Source organism: Entelurus aequoreus, linkage group LG05 (assembly GCF_033978785.1).
Source record: "Entelurus aequoreus isolate RoL-2023_Sb linkage group LG05, RoL_Eaeq_v1.1, whole genome shotgun sequence".
Taxonomy (NCBI): domain Eukaryota; kingdom Metazoa; phylum Chordata; class Actinopteri; order Syngnathiformes; family Syngnathidae; genus Entelurus; species Entelurus aequoreus.
Window position 1 is genome coordinate 54779057 of NC_084735.1, and position 18310 is coordinate 54797366.

Genomic DNA, 18310 nt, shown 5'->3' on the forward strand with positions numbered 1-18310 from the left:
GACAGCTTTGTTGCAGGAGGCCTCTTCAATCTGCAGCCATGGTGGTGGTTGGTTGCTAATAAAGTACCAGTGTAGAATGCTACCTATGTTAAGAGCCCAGTAGTAAAATAAGAAGTTTGGCAGGGACAAACCGCCTAAGTCCCTGAGGGACTGTAAAGTGCTTTTCCGAATTCTAGGAGTCTTTTTGTGCCAAATAAACTTTGAGATCAAGCAGTCAAGATCATTGTAGAGGGGGGCGTGGCCTGCGGGCCTGCCGCGGAACGGGGTGTGCCAGGATAAGTGTGTTGGGATAAATAAAGCTTTGAAAGAGATACAAAGATATGGGGAAAAGATTCATTTTGAGGCAAATAATTCTTCCAGCGAGAAGCAAGGGAATAAAAAAACAACGCAGGAAATCCTCATTCGTCCTATTTAGTATAGCAAAAAGTTGTGGTCTACTAAATCCGAACACTTTCTGGTAACGCAGATGCCTAAGTATACCAATTTATCCATAGAGACTTTGAAGGGAAGGTCCGAAAGGGCATATGTTGTAGCTCCGGCATTGACAGGCATAACTTCACTTTTTTGGATATTTAGCTTATAACCTAATAACTTATTGAACTTGTCCAGTAGTGTCATCAGTGGAGGAATAGATTCATCAGGGTCAGACATGAACAATAAGAGGGCATCTGCATACAGTGACAGCTTATGCACCTGTCTTCCTCTCAAAACACCAGGCATTTGGCTGGACCTAATGGCCACTGCCAAGGGTTTAATGGCGATAGCAAATAATAGGGGAGACAGTGGGCAGCCCTGGCGAATTCCACAAGAAAGAGGGAAATATTCCGAACAGTCATTGGTAGTTTGGACTCTAGCATGAGGGGATGTATACAGAAGCTTGACCCATGATAGAAATTTCTGACCAAAGCCAACTTTTTTTAATGTAAAAAATAGATAATTGCATTCCTTTCGATCAAACTCCTTCTAAGTATTCATTGAGATGGCAACCTCCGGGACGCAAGATGTCAAAGTGGAATATAAAATATTCAGAAGACGCCTGACATTGTGAAATGACTGTTTTTCCCTGATGAACCCAGTTTGGTCTGTTGAGATAATAGAGGACACAATGGTTTCCAGGCAAACTGCAAAAATCTTAGCTGGGAGTTTCACATCGGCACAAACTAAAGAGATAGTTACAGCATAGCAGAGGATCAGCATCAGGTGATACTGCAACGTTGTGACCTCTATTTTCATTATCAATCTTTCTCTTGTTGGCAGAATAGAAAATTACCTGCCCACAAAAATAAGCCTTGCATGCCTCCAAAGTTGTTGATGCAAAAACCTCTTCACTCAAATTGGTTGAGGTGAACAAGTCAATACTGTCATATATGGAAGTAATAAACTCTGACTCACAGAGCAAACGAGGACTGAAGCGCCAGGGAAAGCGGGACAATGGTCTGCCTGGGAGGGAGTTGTTGACAACAACTGTTGCATGACCAGGAATAACTATTTGACCATAAGTGCAGAAGCAGAGAGAAGGTATTAGTCTATTGTCAATGAGAGATAAGTATATTCAAGAGAGGGTACTGTGTACAGGAGAGAAAAAGAAAAACTGCTTGGCATTAGGGCTAAGTAAACGGCAGGCGTCTGAAATGCCATACCTCTCCAATAAGGTCTAGATGCTTCAGGCTGATTTTAAAGGGTGAGGGGTTCTAGTAGAAGACTGGTCTAAGGACGGATTAAGACAGTAATTAAAATCACCTCCAAATACAAGATGGGTTGAGATAGTGTAATACCAAAACAGTGCAGCATAGCTGAAACATCTCCTGACTGAATGTTCCGAATTTGGACGGATTTGTCAGCCTCTGAGGTCGACAGGAGACACCTCCTCTCCCTGCAAGGCTTGGTGATGCGTAGCCTAGCAGGGTCAAGTAGAGCCCGTCAATATCCTTGTTTGTAGAGTTCATTCATGGATGTTTTGAACATAGTTCTAAAACATCTGCGGTGTAGGCATCATAAAAGCAGATTTTGTGGCCGTTGTAAGAAAGTTCTCTCCTCTTGCGAGCCTCGTGTATAACTAGGTCCTTAACTTTATGGCGATGGAAACAAGGTTTGACAAGCCGAGGGCACTCGCCCGCAGCCAGTTTAGGGGCGAGGCTACGATGCGCCCTATCAATCTCGGGTGGCGAAGTCAGCGTTTCCTTGCAATAAACATAGACCAGTAAATTGGCAAAAAACACAGACGGTTGAGTACATTTCAGGCAATCCAATGAATCAAATATTTTGCCTTTTACTTCGCCCCTCCAGGTCGTTTACTTTTGCTTGAAAGAACGCGCTTTGCTTACGTGCAACACAGCGGGCGCCTTCCAGCTGCTGAATAAGTTGTTCCACCCCACTGGCTGTTGTTTCTAAACAGCTAATACGCTGGCCGTGGTCTGAAACAGTTGTATGAAGCCTGTCCAGGGCTGAAGCCAAAGAGTCGAACAAAGTTTTAAAGTCTTCTGCAAGAGAAGCAAGCAGCTCCGCTAGCATTGAGCTAATCTCCATATTTGGGAGGTGGCGGGATCCTTCTCGGCCGATATGTTCGCGGTCAACAAGATTAAAGTCGTTCCAAAATCTCACACAAAGTACAAAATAATATTACCTTGTTGTACTTCAAGTTACTTAAAATGATAGGGTTAAAAAGAGAATATTTGCTGCGGCAGTCAACTGAACACACGTCTGTCTGTTCAAAGTGAACCATACCGTAAATCCCCCAGGTTATTATTTATTTAACACATAAACCTTAGTCTTAGGTCAGGCTTATTAGAAAAATAAATGGTAACCAAATATACTGTATAAGAAGGGGGCTCAAGAGTAACTGACAAAAGTTGTGCTACAATAAATAAACCAAATTATTAATGAATATGTGTCTTAACTAAACTGTCAATAAAATTAAACTGCAAATGAAAATACAGCTCCACCACTTTGGTCATAATTTCTGCGCTTAAGACACTTTTAGGACTTTAATCCATACTTATTCTGTTTGTTTGATATTGTCATTACTGCCACAAACGGTGGAAAAAAGTATGCAGGGGAATCTCTCGGCTCAACAATGGTACCTGGCAATGTTCCCTCTAAGGTGCGCGCCTGCGCAATTGCGCACTGCTCAAGCGTCCTCTGCGCACAGCAAATATATGCAGCGCACCAAATCAAACCCATCTGAATTGTAAACAAAATAAACACATTTATTCTGTGTAATTTTGCAATGCAACTCTGAGTGACAGTGACAACAAGCGGCCCTAACGGTGTTCATCAACACCGTTCAATTGAACACCGTTCAATTATTGTAACGTCTATCGAGATGCTTCGAGGACAGGAATTATATTGATCACTTTATTGAGCAAAACTGTTTATATTGGGCCATAACCACACCAAAAACATAAGTAAAAAACTTCTATCTCGAAAAACTAGTCATTTTCTGCTGTACAAACCAGGCCAAAACCAACTTGTCATCTGTCACCAACACGCATACCACTAAGCCACTGGTGCGTTTATGGTCACACAAAAAGTCGGACAACTCAAACACCACACAAAGTTACACTATGACTCCTCAGTCATACGTGTGCTTATTCTACTGTCATTTATTATTAATGTTAATTTATTGATATTAATCATGGAATGCTGTTACTAGAGAAAGTTACAGGAATGCACACTTCATCCTATGCTTACATTTCATTGTGCAACATGAGGATGTTTAAGGGGAACTAAATGTGATCTCTGAAAGGGGTACAAATGATTTCCAAAGCAGGACTCCCACCCAGACATATTGCACAATACTAATCCATAGCTTATGAAAAACAAGATTTCTTTTATTTTCATTACAAGTGGGCCAAATCACTAATATTACAAAATAATCCCATGAAAATGATTCCTCTCATTTGAGTGTTCTTATAAAAGATTGGTTTGAGACAGGTGTGCTGCTGGTATTGCCACGTGTGATGTTGCTCACATGTGCTCCACTGAATGCTCAGGGAGTTTTTGTGTTTGCTCAGACACATGAACAATTAGAGGGAACATTGGTACCCGGCCGGCCCTATGGTTAGGAAACAGTAATGTAAATGATTCCCAACCCTAAGTATGAATGGCAGCTGACACTCTAAATCTCTGCACATTGATCAAGAGCACAAAAAAATCTATTTGACATGCGACACAAGCCACAAAGTCCTCAATTAAAAGTAATAATGTATCAAGACGCCACGGCGCATGTTCGGTTATTTTTTAAAGACTGTATCCATTAAAATTAGAGCATGATCAGAAATAATTGTGTCATATTTACATACAGGTATAGATAAGTAAGTAATTTGTTATCAACTAAAAAGTAGTCAATGCGGATGAAAGTGTGATAGACGTGAGAGAATGCGGATGAAAGTGTGATAGACGTGAGAGGAGAATGAATATTGCCTTTTAGATTGATTCCAGAAAAAGACTGAATTACCTTAGTAGACCTTGATGGTAAACACGTGTTGGGTGATGAGCGATCAAGCCAACTGTTAAAGTCGTGTTCTAATATTAAATAGTACAGTGGCAAATCAGGTAGATTCAGAAAAATAAATTTGAAAAAGGTGTCATCATCATAGGTGGGAGCATTAACATTTATGAGGGTTACTGGGGTGTTGGAAATCTGACCATTGTCAACAATGTACCTTCCATTGGGATCAGAAATACTGTTCGAGTAAGAAAGGATTTATGTAGCAAAATAGTAGAGGTGTAACAATTTGTTTAACAACGATTTGATTAAATTCAGAATTTGTGGTTGCCGATTCTATTTAGGGATGATTCTTTTTTTTAATTATAAAATCTGAAACGATTCAGTGAGATGAAATTGTTTGAGTAACTTTTTACCAAAATTAAATCAACCAGCATGACTGTGAAATAAACACTGGACACTGCAGGTGAAGTTTCCAATATTCCTGTTATTTCTTGTAAAGGAATTATGCATACATGAATTCTAAGTAAATAAACAACAATTAATGGCCAATGCATTCACATCTTACTTGAATAAAGTGCAACTAACACTTTAGGTTGAATTAACAAGAGGAAACACTTTCTACTCTCATGTTCAATATTTCAATATAGCATTTTAACAGTAGATTTACAGTACCTGCTACTTCCACTTTTGTTTTTCAACATAAAATAATACACTATTGATATCAAAAATAAAGTACAACCAACATCTCTTAAGGTTGAATAAACAGTAGGTTTACATGCTAATTTTACAGTTGTTTTTTGACATAGAAATAACACACATACAAAATGAATTTAAATAATAATAAAAAAAAGCCACCTAATCTGCTACTATACTCTCATGTTAATAAGCAGCTACGGTAGTAGAGCAAAGTCACAACAAACGCAAACGCCACAACGCAATAACATTGAGCCATAACGCAACAACTATAAGCCAAAACACGGCAATGCAAAGACGGAACTAAAGTGACAACGGACAACTTCCGGCCACTCACCGACTTCCTGAGACGGAAAATTGAAAACGGTGTAATGAACAAAGTGAAACCGCTTTTTCAGTCATATCACTTCTTCAGTAATACTAATACCTGTATACAATGTTCATGCAGTTGTTCCGTCGCCGTAACTTTCTCCGCTGTCACTTCTATTTCGTCTTTGTCCGTGTCCGTTGCATTCTTTGTGGCTTAGTTGTGTTGCTGCTCTACAGTATATTATTGTGTAGTGGCAAAAGTATTTGTTGTGGCTTTTGCAATTGTGTGTCACGGCCCGGGCACACTCTAGTGCGCATTCATCTGTGTGCACCTCCAGCTGCAGCAGGCGGCTGCATTCAATCAGTCAGCACTCAACACACCTGTCGCTGATGAGCTCCCTGGGCTTCTTAAGCCAGAGCAGACCTGCATTCTGGGCCAGAACGTAGTTACCTGTTCCGTACATCTCTCTTCGCTCCCCGGATTCAAACGGTGTGTCTTGTCTCCCTGGATTCCCTCTGGTCTCCTTGTTGCCTTCCTGGATCTCGACCTCTCGCCTGGACACGGACTCTGACGCCTCGCTCCTGCCCTTGACCTCACGCCTGCTCACGGACCTCCAAGCTTGCCTTGCCCTTCCCGGACTTCCTTGCTTCCATGCCGTCTTCTTCCCCCGCTGTATCATAACATCGTGCTGAAGCTGAAAGTTGTTGTGTTGTAATTTATGATCTTGTCTGGTCACCTTTGCATTTGATGTGACCTTTCTCAGCCACCGTAGCTATCTGCCATTCTTGTTTTGTTCTTATGGCCAATGTCTTCCTTTTTCTAGTATTGATATACTTGATTGATTTCCTACATTAGATTGATACCTATATTCCGGAATGCAAACTTGCCGAGCACACAATGTAGTTGAATTTTAGGATTATACATTTAATATTGATATATCAATTATTCGTTACACCCCTACAAAATAGCAGCACCCCTCGAATTAAAATGAAGAATGATAAGTCTGTCATACCCATACTCTCCTCAATTTCAAGTGATCAGTTAGATGAGTCTCTTACAAAAATATAACATATGTGCCTAAATGATGGAGATGGTGTGATATCTTGTTTTATAGGGTTGTTAAGACCTTTACAGTAAAAGCTAGTAAACCTAATACCACACCCATTGAATGTCACTGTTAGATTAAGTAGAGTCGTAGCAAAAAGTCGAAAGTATCAAATACACAGTATGCAAAAATGCAAATTGGTGGCAGAACTACAAAATACACTTGACTGATGCAAAGAAAAGAAAAACATACAAGTAACCCCCAACCCCCATCCTTAAACTCTGGTAGAAGCCTCCCTCCAAACAGGGTGTCCGCAACATCCCCCCTTGACAAAACAACCCTTACGCCTCTTAAAAAAATAAAAAAAATAAATGCACAGTAGGCTCCAAAAATGTGACATCTCGTTAACAAATAAAGTGCACTACGGTAAATGTTGTAATAAAAAGAAAAAAGCCGTATAGTTACCATCAACAAAGAGTACAAATCTTATATTGCTTCAATAAAAGGTGCAAAAACATGTAAAGTAGATCCATGTAAAATGAGCAAATCAGTCAATTAAAAAATACAAAAATACTATGACTAAAATAGTAAATGTGGTAATATAACAATGAAAAACCAAGCACAGAACAAAGGTAATGTAAAAATATTTATAAAAATAAATACTGTACATTTAAGTTGCTTAAATAAAATTCAATAAGAAATAACTAAATGTTATATACATATACAATACAATACAATCCCCTTTATTTATATAACACTATTAAGAACAAAACTGTCTCCAGAGTGCTGCACATAAAAAAGAAACAATAAAAAGTAATCAAATTACAAGCATTTAAAAGGAAACAAGTTAAAAAAATAAAAAATACAATAAATAGAATACAATCATAAAAGACATCAATAAAAAGAATAAAACAATAAAAAAACTAATACATAGAATAAAATAAAACAATAAAAGACACAGAGGACCACAATACTTGATTTAGAAGCCAGAGAATAAAAGTGGGCTTTAAGACAAGACTTAAAACATTCAACAGTGGGGGACATTCTGACATAGAGGGGGGGGGGGGGGGGGGGGGGGGGGGGGGTTTGTGATGTACTTTGAGGCCAGTCCATTCAAAGATTTAAAAACAAGCAGTGGTTTTTTTTTGATTGATTCTAAAATGAACAGCAGAGAAGCGAGAATCGGGGTGATGTGCCCCCTTTTTTTTGCTTCCCTTAAAAAATGTGCCACAGAGTTCTGGACTAACTGTAAGTGTGACAGTGCATGTTGACTTATTCCAGTGTAAAGTGCATTACCGTAGTCCAGACGTGATTAGATAAAAGATTGCATGACATGTTCAAATTGTTTAAAAGATAGAATAGATTTAATCTTTGATAAAAGCCGAAAGTGATAAAAACTTGATGTAACAACAGCGTCGATTTGTTTGTCTAATTTAAAACCATGGTCTATAATGACTCCAAGGCTTGTGTCTGTGGGACGTACAGATTTCTTAAGAAAGTCAAGGTCAAGCAGAGGGTCACTTTTGCCCAGCAGCACAACCTCAGTTTTTTCCTTGTTTAGCTTTAAAAAAAAACAACCAGGCCTTGACGTCATTTAATGCCGGGGGATTTACGATCAGTCATCTGTACAAAAATGATAAAAGATGCCAGGCATTCTGAATATTGCACCAAGGGGAGTGATATAAAGTGCAAACAGGATGGGCCCAAGAATTGATCCTTGGGGGACTCCACAGTCAAGGATGAAGTTGAGTCCCTCAATCTTACACAGACACTTCTCCCTGACAGGTAAGACCTGAACCACTTCAGAGGAGTCACCCTGACACCTACATAGTCTTCCTAATGAGATAAAAGGGTTGTGTGGTCAACTGTGTCAAAAGCAGCAGTCAGGTCTAAAAGCAATAAAATGGCTGAACTGCCAGAAGCAGTCATTAAAAACCTTAAAGAGTGCAGACTTGGTGCTGTGGAAGGCTCTGTAACCTGACTGAAAAGTATCTAATATGCCACTGTCATTTAAAAAAGGCTGTATCTGCGTAAAAACACTTTTCTCAAAAATCTTGGATACAAATGGGGGCTTAGAAATAGGCCGATAGTTGGACAACACAGAAGGGTCAAGACTGGTCTTTTTTAACAAAGGTTCAACATCTGCCTTTATACAGGAGCCTTTTTCAGTAAGAGCTGATAGTGACGTAGGTTTAAACTCATTAAAAATTTTGCACAATTTGTTGACATAGCAAGAATAAAAGATGGGGGTGATCTTCTTCTTGTTCGTCCGTCGGGTCGACGAGGTCCACTCTAGTCATCCTAGGGTTTCTGGGACTGGCTCAGTCTGTGGGTGCGCAGATAGCTGACGAGGCCAATCCTGGCACAGAAGGTTCGGGTACAAAAGGGACATGGGACGAGTGGGACGTCTCCAGGAGGGTTGATGGCACGGGCTTTTCGGGCTTGCCTTTTCTTTTCTGCGGTGGTGGTCCTGTTTGCTTCGCACATCTTGGCGCCTTTGTGGATGGAGGAGCGCCAAGTGGCTCGATCCATTGTGAATTGTTCCCAAGTGTCTGGGTTGAAGGCAAACACTTTCAGTGACAGTAGCAACCTTGTTCTTAAAAAAGTGCAGGAAATAGTCACAAGTCTTGCATGACATTTCCAGCATGGTGGATGGAGTGGGATTTAAAGGCCTACTGAAACCCACTACTACCGACCACGCAGTCTGATAGTTTATATATCAATGATGAAATCTCAACATTGCAACACATGCCAATACGGCCGGGTTAACTTATAAAGTGCAATTTAAAATTTCCCGCCACACTTCCGGTTGAAAACGTCTATGTATGACGACGTATGCGTGTGACGTCAATGGTTGATACGGAAATATTCGGACCCATTGAATCCAATACAAAAAAGATCTGTTTTCATCCCAAAATTCCACAGTATTCTGGACATCTGTGTTGGTGAATCTTTTGCAATTTGTTTAATGAACAATGGAGACTGCAAAGAAGAAAGCTGTAGGTGCGATCGGTGTATTAGCGGCGGACTACAGCAACACAACCAGGAGGACTTTGAGATGGATAGCAGACGCGCTACCGTGAGTACAGCTTTGGCTTCCAAACATTTGATCGCTTGCCCGTACGTGCGTGTCGCTATGTGCATGTCACGTACGTAACTTTGGGGAAATATATGTTTCTTGCCGACTCTGATGGCGGCCGGGGTGTCGTCGAAAGCTACAACGGCCGCCGCCGCCGCCGTCCCGTAGCTAAGTTAACTTCAATGGCGTTGTTAGCAACAGCATTGTTAAGCTTCGCCAAGCTGGAAATTATTAACCGTGTATTTACATGTCCATGGTTTAATAGTATTGTTGATCTTCTGTCTATCCTTCCAGTCAGGGGTTTATTTATTTTGTTTCTATCTGCATTTGAGCCCGATGCTATCACGTTAGCTCAGTAGCTAAAGAGCTTTGCCTATGTATTGTCGTGGAGATAAAAGTCACTGTGAATGTCCATTTCGTGTTCTCGACTCTCATTTTCAAGAGCATATAGTATCCGAGGTGGTTTAAAATACAAATCCGTGATCCACAATAGAAAAAGGAGAGAGTGTGGAATCCAATGAACCCTTGTACCTAATTTACGGTCAGAGCGAAAAAAGATATCTCTTGAACTGCATTCTAGTCTGTCACTCTAACGTTCCTCATCCACGAATCTTTCATCCTCGCTCAAATGAATGGGGTAATCGTCACTTTCTCGCTCCTAATATCTCTCGCTGCATTGTAAACAATGGGAAAATGTGAGGAGTCCTTCCTCCTATGACGTCACGGTACTTCCGGTATAGGCAAGGCTTTTTTTTTATCAGCGACCAAAAGTTGCGAACTATATCGTCGATGTTCTCTACTAAATCCTTTCAGCAAAAATATGGCGATATCGCGAAATGATCATGTATGACACATAGAATGGATCTGCTATCCCCGTTTAAATTAAAAAAATTCATTTCAGTAGGCCTTTAAAATGGAACCATTTTTTTTAAAACAATTATGAATGTTATTTAAAACTAAGTCAGAGAAATACTTAGTTTTTTCAGCCTTGACAACATCCTGATACTTTCTCCAACTGTCTCTTAGGAGTTGGTATGTCACCTGCAGCCTATCTTTCTTCTAGCTGCGTTCAGCCTTACGACACTCACGCCTCGCTGCGCGCTTGACGTCATTGAGCCACACCCCATGTTTGGATCTCCGCTGCATAACTTTCAGGGGAGCTAACTTATCCAGTGCGTTGGTACAAATAGAAACAAATGTGGCCATTTGCTGCTGTGTGTCAGAAGAGGTGACAGTGCTCATTTGAGTCTGCACTGCAGAAGTGAACAGAGGGGAGAAGCAAGCAGCAGTGTCACGCTTGATAAAATGGCCAACGGGCCCAGGAACAGGCAATGTCAAATAGTTATTTATACATCAGTCAAACATGACTGTACTGTGGTCTGAAAATACTGCATCACCCACAATTACATTATCATCAGTAAAACCATAAGTTAATAAAAGGTCTAAAGTGTGTCCGTGCATTTGTGTACACATACAAATCGAAGTTAATGCGATAATAACGCGTTAACTATAAATTTCAATAACGGCACAAATTTTGTTAACGGCCGATTAACACGAACACTTCCTTTTTGCCCCTCCTGACCTGCCGTAGCAGGAGAAATGGATAAAGAAAAGGGCCCATTATGGAAATATCAGGTTCAAACCCATAGCAAGTTGTTCTTGTTAGGACTTGGCAAGAATGAGGACTCAGTTGCAGACGGGAAACGTTTGACGCAGGCTTTTATTCTGCTGTTTTCTATGATCTCTCTTCAGACAGAGTGAATAAACAATTGGCTACAAACTCTATACTTGATATACTAGAGTAAAAAGGAAACGTAGCACAGGGCATAAAACAATAAACAGAAAATCACTCCAAAGGGAGGAAAAAGGACAATATCAAAATTTACACTGATCTAATAACAAAAGCAACAACCTATGATAAGCTACACAAAAGGAAAAGCGCTCACAAAGAGGAAGAGACACAATGCTATAAACAGAAACTACTCTATAAAGAGTTAAGAAATATCTACAAATTAAAGTGCTCCAAGAGGAGGGAAAAAAAGGCAGAGCACTATGAAATTAGCTCAAACAAAACTGACCAAAAACTTTAGCAAATCAAAATCACTCTTCAGAGGGAACAGAGAAATCAAAGAATAAATCAAGGCAATACTCAATGACTTGGACAAGACTGTGGAAGACTGCTGGAGGTACATGACGAGACGAAACACTCTGGCACAGGACAGGAGGAGGACGAGACATTTATACACATGAGGGAGGGTGACACAGGTGGGCACAATCAGGCAATCAGGAGAGACATCAGACCAGTGAAACAGGAGGAAGGGCAAGTGATCTGAAATGAGAGGGAGAGTTAACATTTCAAAATAAAACAGGATATGACAAGACCACATGAAACCAGACAAAACTTCACCCAGGTGTGACAGAATCCCCCCTTCTAGGGCCGACTCCTGACGGCCCAGACTGTTCAGGGTGGTCTCTAAAGAAGTCCTTGATAAGAGTGGGGTCGACAATGTGGCGGGACGGAACCCACTGTCTTTCTTCAGGTCCGTATCCTTCCCAATCAACCAGGAATTGTCTGCCCCTGCCCCGGTTGCGTACTGCCAACAAGCGTTTCACCTTGTAGACTGGTCCACCGTCGATTACTTCGGGTGGTGGAGGGGACGTGGTGGCTGGGACCATGGTGCTTTCCTTGGCTGGTTTAACCTGACTAACGTGGAAGGTAGGGTGGACGCGGAGGGATCGGGGCAGACGAAGTCGAACCGCTGCAGGTCCGACGAGCCTGATGATTGGAAACGGTCCTACAAAACGTGGTGCCAGTTTCTTGGATGAAACCTTGAGACGTAGGTCCTTGGCTGATAGCCAGACTCTCTGACCGGGCTAGTAGGCGGGCGCAGGTCGTCTCTTTCGGTCTGCCGCTCTCTTCATCCGATCTCCTTGTCTGGTCAATACTTGACGGGCGGCTGCCCAAATGCGGCGACAACGTTGGACCATGGCATGGGCGGAGGGGACCGACACTTCCGACTCATTCTCTGGAAAGAGAGGGGGATGGTACCCTAAGGCACAATGAAAGGGAGAGAGGCCGGTGGCTGATGTAGGTAGCGAATTGTGCGCACACTCTACCCAGACCAGGTGTTTGCTCCATGTGGAGGGGTTCTGGCAGACCACGCACCGGAGGCCGGTTTCCAGCTGCTGGTTAAGTCGTTCGGTCTGGCCGTTGGCTTCCGGATGATATCCTGATGTCAGGCTGGCCTTGGCTCCAATGAGTCGGCAGAACTCCCCCCAGAACCGTGATACAAACTGGGGCCCCCGGTCTGAAACAATATCTTTGGGGAATCCATGAACTCTGAACACATTGGTCATCATAATCTCCGCCATCTCCTTGGCGGAAGGTAATTCAGGCATAGCGATGAATCTGACCATCTTGGAGAATCTGTCCACCACAGTGAGAACAGTGGTGTTACCTTGTGAGACCGGGAGCCCTGTAACGAAGTTCATCGTGATGTCTGACCATGGTCTGGAGGGGATGGGGAGCGGCTGGAGAAGTCCCATGCGAGACCTGGAAGACATCTTGTTCCTGGCACAGACCGAACACGCCTCGACGTACTCCCGGACCTCCGCCTCCATAGCTGGCCACCAGAACCGCCGGGAGATTACAAACAGTTCGTTTAACTCCCGGATGACATGAAAGCAGCGAGGTGTAGGCCCAATGAATCACCCGGGGACGCAGCTCAGTGGGGACAAACAATCGATTATCAGGACATCCCCTAGGTGGCGGGGCCACACCGTTAGCTTGCTTTACCTCAGTTTCTATTGGCCAAGTTACCGCTCCTACCACACAGTTAAAGAAAATATAAAAAATAAAGTGTTGCATATTGATATTTATCTGTTTCTATATATATTTATTGTGAGAAATCATTAAAATGATCAGTGTTTCCACAAAGATAAATATCATTAATTATTAATAATAACATAGAGTTAAAGGTAAATTGAGCAAATTGGCTATTTCTGGCAATTTATTTAAAGGCCTACTGAAACCCACTACTACCGACCACGCAGTATGATAGTTTTTTTATCAATGATGAAATCTTAACATTGCAACACATGCCAATACGGCCGGGTTAACTTATAAAGTGCAATTTTAAATTTCCCGCAAAACTTCCGGTTGAAAACGTCTATGTATGATGACGTATGCGCGTGACGTCAATGGTTGAAACCGAAGTATTCGGACACCATTGTATCCAATACAAAAAGCTCTGTTTTCATCGCAAAATTCCACAGTATTCTGGACATCTGTGTTGGTGAATCTTTTGCAATTTGTTTAATGAACAATGAAGACTGCAAAGAAGAAAGCTGTAGGTGGGATCGGTGTATTAGCGGCTGGCTGCAGCAACACAACCAGGAGGACTTTGACTTGGATAGCAGACGCGCTATCTGACGCTAGCCGCCGACCGCATCGATGATCGGGTGAAGTCCTTCGTCGCTCCGTCGATCGCTGGAACGCAGGTGAGCACGGGTGTTGATGAGCAGATGAGGGCTGGCTGGCGTAGGAGCTAATGTTTTTAGCATAGCTCTGTGAGGTCCCGTAGCTAAGTTACCTTCAATGGCGTTGTTAGCAACAGCATTGTTAAGCTTCGCCAGGCTGGAAAGCATTAACTGTGTAGTTACAGGTCCATGGTTTAATAGTATTGTTGATTTTCTGTCTATCCTTCCAGGCAGGGGTTTACTTCTTTTGTTTCTATCTGCAGTTAAGCCCGATGCTATCACGTTAGCTCCGTAGCTAAAGTGCTTCGCCAATGTATTGTCGTGGGGATAAAAGTCACTGTGAATGTCCATTTCGCGTTCTCGACTCACATTTTCAAGAGGATATAGTATCCGAGGTGGTTTAAAATACAAATCCGTGATCCACAATAGAAAAAGGAGAAAGTGTGGAATCCAATGAGCCCTTGTACCTAAGTTATGGTCAGAGCGAAAAAAGATACGTCCTGCACTGCACTCTAGTCCTTCACTCTCACGTTCCTCATCCACAAATCTTTCATCCTCGCTCAAATTAATGGGGTAATCGTCGCTTTCTCGGTCCGAATCGCTCTCGCTGCTGGTGTAAACAATGGGGAAATGTGAGGAGCCTTTCAACCTGTGACGTCACGCTACTTCCGGTACAGGCAAGGCTTTTTTTTATCAGCGACCAAAAGTTGTGAACTTTATCGTCGATGTTCTCTACTAAATCCTTTCAGCAAAAATATGGCAATATCGCAAAATGATCAAGTATGACACATAGAATGGATCTGCTATACCTGTTTAAATAAAAACAATTCATTTCAGTAGGCCTTTAAGTGTGTATCAAACTGGTAGCCCTTCGCATTAATCAGTACCCAAGAAGTAGCTCTTGGTTTCAAAAAGGTTGGTGACCCCTGGTTTAGAGTATCCGCCCTGAGATCGGTAGGTTGTGAGTTCAAACCCCGGCCGAGCCATACCAAAAACTATAAAAATGGGACCCATTACCTCCCTGCTTGGCACTCAGCATCAAGGATTGGAATTGGGGGTTAAATCACCAAAAATGATTCCCGGGTGCGGCCACTGCTGCTGCTTACTGCTCCCCTCACCTCCCACGGGGTGATCAAGGGTGATGGATCAAATGCAGAGAATAATTTTGCCACAGCTAGTGTGTGTGTGACAATCATTGGTACTTTAACTTTAAGATGCCAGGACAATATTTAATGTTTCTTCTGCTTGTGTCTATTGATTCATTTATTTTTTAGGTAAAACTTGGTTAAAAGATTTCTGCGTGTGCTTAAGTTGTTTCGAGTGACTACCGTGATCCGAATGATAACCGTGATAATTTTGGTCACAGTAACCATGATATGAAATGTTCATATCGTTACATCCATGGATAGTTTTACACAAAGACAAGCAGGCTGTTAAATATTTATCAAAGATGTTTTTTTTAACGTATTTACATCAGATTTGTTCGTGACGGCATACATTATTGGATACTCAGACACAAAGGGAACATATGGGATGTTCCGTGTGTTTGACAAAAGCTATACACTGTGGGACAATTGCTTTGACAACAATTAGTCTCGGCCTGCAGAAAGTATGTAATCCAGTTATAGAGGCTGTCACAATAAATGGAAGCGACTAAGCTGAGAATATGCAAGCAGTGATAGTGCAGCGTTGACGCATTTGTGCGCTTATTAGTCAGCCGTCTTTGCGGTGCAATGAATGTTTTATACGGCGCAGACTATACGTTGTTCACTCGGATGATGCAAGCCGGTATGATGTCCAGACTGAGCTGTTATTCTGTGCTCCCTCATCATGAGGTTAATGGCTCTGCGTACTGGGGGCGCATCGCAAGTTTTCTCAAGCTTTCTGTCACAGAACATTTGAATGCGGCATCTGTTGTCAGAGCCGGGGAGGTGTATGCCCTCGTTCCCAGCAGCCCTTTGGCTGCTGACAGGGTGATGGATGATATCTGCAGCCTGGCCGCATTGCCTCCCTCTTTGCACACAAACACACTGAGAAAATATGCTTTCGCTGCCTTTGGCAACAAAGCCAATATCCGACATTTCAAGGGGAATGGAAACCTCGCTAGTGAAAACAATGAAATAGTTTGGAGTGGAGACTGTTTGCATTGAGCGCCACTTGACATTTGTAAATAAAGATATTGTTAGGAAAATGGGAAAATACTGTTTGTTCTGACTTGTACTAGGAATGGAGGATATGATCTAAAACAGGGGTCGGGAACCTTTTTGGCTGAGAGAGCCATGAAACCCAAATATTTCAAAATGTATTTCCGTGAGAGCCATATAATATTTTTTAACACTGAATGTAACTAAATGCGCGCATTTTTTAGTAAGACCAACATTTTTAGAGTATAATAGGTCTCTTATTATTTTTAATAACATTGTTATTCTGTAGCTAACCAATAATAAATAAAATACTTCTTACCATTAATGCGACTTTTTGAACAGGTGCGGTAGAAAATGGATGGATGGATATAAATGCATGAGAATGTTTTATATTTTGACACTGATTACCAGCGTAATTAGGTAGGTAGGTAGGTCTTTATTGTTATTGCCCAAGTACAACAAAACTTTGTTTTCAGCACAAACCCGTGCTTGATTAGACAAACAAACAGTGTACAGGGTCACAGAACAGCTCCAGAGCAAAGCACATATACGTATTACAACATACAACTCGAGACTTGCAACAGAACGGAGGGAGTGGGGGCTACGGTGGCTGGCTGCAGCTATTCGGGCACTGCCCAGCCGTCCATCACCCCTAAGGGATTCGCGTCAAGGGCGTTGGATGAATTATTCACTACTTATCGTGTTAAGCAATGTCAGCTAAGATTTATCTGAGAGCCAGATGCAGTCATCAAAAGAGCCACATCTGGCTCGAGAGCCATAGGTTCCCTACCCCTGGTCTAAAATCTATATTACGATATTTATTGCAGCCTCTTGCGATAACCATATGCTATTTGGTATATAAATGAAAATAGAACCATTTTAAATTAGGTTACAAAGGCTTCTAATTTAGCTCATGACGTATGCGGTAACATTTTGCCTCTTTTCTCGTATTTTCGCAAAACTATCTACTTACTAATTCACTGTTAATATCTAGTTACTTCTTGTTGTAACATTTTTATATCTACACTTTTGTTCAAATCTAATAGGAACTTCTTCTCTTGCTGTTTGGATTCTTTATATTACTTTTGGGTGATACTGGAAATGTGGATATCTATCGATCCATCAGTACCAAGTAGTTACAAAGGCAGTATTTGTCATACCAATGTTCATACTTCAAATGAACAGGATCAGTGAATAATTTATATTTTTTGAAAAACAACTCCAGTTCGATATAAACACAGAATGGTGGTTTAACAATATGAATTATTATTTTTAACTATTTCCGTGTTCCCTTTTATTACAACAATTACAACAACTGAACCAAAGCAGAAACTACTGTTGGCTTTTACTTGTTTGTTAACAATAACAAAAATATCAACGTAATCACTGTACTATCGACCATTTGCTGATACTATACTCCATCCACCCTCGTTTACAGAGCTCTAGCTTAGCGGTTAGCATGGCTTATTGTAAACTAGTATGTTTAGCTATTCCTCATCCTGTATGTATATATGTATATATGTTTCCAACTTTTAGGAAACATACTGTAGTTGTTTTGCTGCCATTGAGGCAAATATTAGTGACTTGCACTGTGGCGAGACACAGCCGCTAGCAAGGATGCTATATTGCGTTGAAGATGACTTTGTGCATTTGTTGCTGTCAAATCTGTGGGACAAAGCTATAATGTGATATCAACATGCATTATCACAATAAAACGGTAGTATTGAAAGCTCTATTGTATATTATTATTATTATTATTATTATTTATGCCTCATATAACGTACACTTATTCAGCCTGTTGTTCACTATTCTTTATTTATTTTAAATTGCCTTTCAAATGTCTATTCTTGGTGTTGGGTTTTATCAAATAAATGTCCCCAAAAAATGCGACTTATACTCCAGTGCGACTTATATATGTTTTTTTCCTTATTTATTATGCATTTTCGGCCGGTGCAACTTATACTCCGGAGCGACTTATAGTCCGAAAAATACGGTAATCAATGCCTACGTTTGTTTTGGATTTCTTATGAACATTTTTGGCTCAATTTTGCCCTGGTTTTCATATATTGTCTCAGTTATCGGACGTACAAACATCGCCTAAACAAGCTAG

At 41.3% G+C, this 18310-nt stretch overlaps 1 long non-coding RNA gene across 2 annotated transcripts in view; it reads right to left on the reverse strand.

Annotated features, from left to right (window-relative positions):
- The window catches only part of LOC133649781 (uncharacterized), a 175596-nt gene that overhangs the window by 9337 nt on the left and 147949 nt on the right, over positions 1-18310 (reverse strand). Inside the window, exon 4 of one of the 2 annotated variants that reach the window (XR_009826148.1) lies at positions 11311-11906. The exons of the other annotated variant lie outside the window; for it this stretch is intronic. This is a non-coding gene — a long non-coding RNA (uncharacterized LOC133649781). Of the gene's footprint in view, positions 1-11310; positions 11907-18310 lie in introns of those variants that run through there. 2 annotated transcript variants of the gene reach the window in all.